General features: G+C 39.5%; 1 non-coding gene across 1 annotated transcript; it reads left to right on the top strand.

Annotated features, from left to right (window-relative positions):
• Positions 1-2137: 2137 nt before the first annotated feature.
• On the top strand, positions 2138-2209 carry TRNAW-CCA (transfer RNA tryptophan (anticodon CCA)). Its single transcript has one exon. It is a non-coding gene; the product is annotated as a tRNA-Trp (tRNA).
• Positions 2210-2835: the final 626 nt, after the last annotated feature.

Here is a 2835-nt window from a genome sequence, read left to right as displayed (position 1 = left end):
TGGTGGTGTTCTGCTAAACACACTTTGAATAAAAAACCTCTAGAAGTATAAAACAACTTAGTGTACCTGGCATATAGGTGTCCACTAGATATTTTTTGAATTATTTAACAAATACAGAGAAAAAAAAAAAAGATTTTAAAACTCTATTGCTGACCTCATTCTTAATCAGCAAGTCTTGATTGTTACAGCTTTTCTCCACAAGGATTTTATAAAATTAAATATTTCATGAGAGATCTGGAAGGTTTTCAGGTACAAAATGCTGCACAGTTACAAAGAACACAATGTTGGAAAGCGGAGAGCAGACATCGCCCTATGGGTGGTGTACTTAGTTGTAGTGTAGTATAGCAGACTATACGCTTCTCCATCCTTCTTTCCATTGACCTGGCTGGTGAGAATGCTAGGAATTAATAAAATGCTTCACCCTCTAAACATCATATTAGACTACAAGGGCTGCAAAAATCCCACCAGGAAGAAAAGATTCACTGGGAACAGAGTTGAAGACCAATGCTAACAAGCATTCCTACCTAAGAGTAGATGGGTAGAAAAACTCCACATGAAAGCAAGTCACTGGGACTTCCCTGATGGATAAGAATCTGCCTGCCAACACAGGGAACATGGGTTGGATACCTGTCCAGGAAGATTCCACATGCCACGGAGCAACTAAGCCTGTGAGCTGCAACTACTGAAGCTAGAGCACCTAGAGCCTATGCTCTGAAACAAGAGAAGCCACCACAACAAGAAGCCCCAGCACTGCAAAAATGAGTAGTCCCCATTCACTAGAGAGAGGCTGTGTGCAGCAATGAAGACCCAGGGCAGTCAGAAACAAAAATGAGTAAATGAATTTTAAAAAGCAAGTCACTGATACGGTAACTGCAGAGTTACTGTTTAAGAGTATAAACTGAGTATGTGTGCATGCTCGGTCGCTTCAGCTGTGTCTGATTCTTTGTGACCCTATGGACTGTAGTGCACCAGACTCCTCTATCCATGGAATTCTCCAGGGGATCTTCCTGACCCAGGGATCAAAACCATGTTCCTATGTCTCCCACATTGCAGGTGGATTCTTTACCGCTGAGCCACATGGAAAGCCCATAAACTAAGTATAAGTACAGGTTAATGTGTAACAGCTTCCAGAAAGAGTCAGTTTTGAAACTCTTAAATACTCCTATTAATAATTAAAGCCTTTTTAAGATAATTGCTTAACTGAGATATAAACAACATTATAAACTGTACATCAGATATTTAAAGTATATGATTTTATAAATTGTGACGTTATCTTAGAGGGTTTTTTCACCCTTTTACATACCTAGTTACCAAGTTTACTCCCTAGCTAACAATTCTTTGTGTTAAATTCTCTTTGTTCCAATAACTGATGCGGTTTCTGTCCCCTGACTGAACCTTGACTAATATATGTGTAGAGCAGCCATCAGCAGCCATACTACAATCACTTACCTGCCCAGCCAAAAAAAAAAAAAAAAGAACAGACAAAGCTCATTCTAGATATTCCCTTTCACTAACGCAGACATCTTGGATGCTCCAACAAAGTCAGGACTGTATTAATTTCTAAGTTCTAAGGTGCTGAAATAGTTAGTTCAAAAGTTTGTATGAAATGGGATGTCACTCAAATAAAAGAAAACCACTAGGTTTGTGGTAATTTGTTATGGCAGCCCTGGGAAACCAGTATAGGTAGTAAGTGGGGAAAGACATCAATAAATTTTAAAAATTAAAAAAAAAAAAAAGATGTGCTTCTATCAGGCAGTCAAGGAGCAGAATACTCTCCAAGATAAGCATAAAATGTAATAAGCCTCAATTTTCCATGGCAGATCTGAACCCAAGGTCACCAGAGTCTAGAGATGGAGTAGGGGAGCAAAAGTAATTTGTATATGTACCGTAGGGTACTTGGAACTCCCCAGTTCTCTAGGACATTCTTGTAGTGTGATTTTCATGAAAGTATCTGTGTGGGTAAGAGACTAACTGATAGCTGAATAGAAATTTGGAGGGCTTGAAGATTTCTCTAAATGACAGTTTGGATATTCCTGAAAGGAATGTTGCTTTGAAAGGGGTGGGAAGGGGTGTAGATGGTTACTAATGCTTGGCATTCATTCCTCCATCCAGCATAAATCATGGCGGTTTATAGGCTTCCCTGGTGGCTCAGAGGTTAAAGTGTCTGCCTCCAATGCGGGAGACCCAGGTTCGATCCCTGGGTTGGGAAGATCCCCTGGAGAAGGAAATGGCAATCCACTCCAGTATTCTTGCCTGGAGAATCCCATGACGGAGAAGCCTAGTAGGTTACAGTCCATGGGGTCACAAAGAGTCGGACACGACTGAGCGACTTCACCTTCATAGGTGTCCCATTCTTCATCTATTAATTCCTGGGGTCTAGTGGCTGAGACTCCATGCTGATCAGGAAACTAGATTCCACATGTTGCAATGAAAAGCAAAGATCCCACGTGCTGCAACTAAGACCTGGTGAAGCCAAACACATAAAGAAAACTTTTTTAGAAAAGAATATAATGACTTTCTAGCAAAAGAAAAAGAAGAGAAAAAAATAAAAGACCTCACAAGGTTGCAGGCCACAAAACTACAGGTATGATATAAAAATTTACACTAACAACCCCTTATTTCATAAATTAAAAAGCAAATCTATGCCTTTTACCTTTATTTCTTCTTCCCAACTTCTTTGGGCCACTGAAATTCTCTTTGCTAAGTGCTTTTCAAGCTCCTTGATAACAGCTTTTGGTAAGTAGCCCATCATTCCAATACAATTTAGCATTCACAGTAAAAAATGAATCTAATACCCCTCTATTTTGATAAATGCAGTTTCAATTACCTAGTAAC

The sequence above is a fragment of the Capricornis sumatraensis genome, chromosome 1 (assembly GCF_032405125.1).
Source record: "Capricornis sumatraensis isolate serow.1 chromosome 1, serow.2, whole genome shotgun sequence".
NCBI classification, from domain to species: domain Eukaryota; kingdom Metazoa; phylum Chordata; class Mammalia; order Artiodactyla; family Bovidae; genus Capricornis; species Capricornis sumatraensis.
Note: the sequence above shows the minus strand (reverse complement) of the source record. Positions and strands in the feature narration are given on the sequence as shown.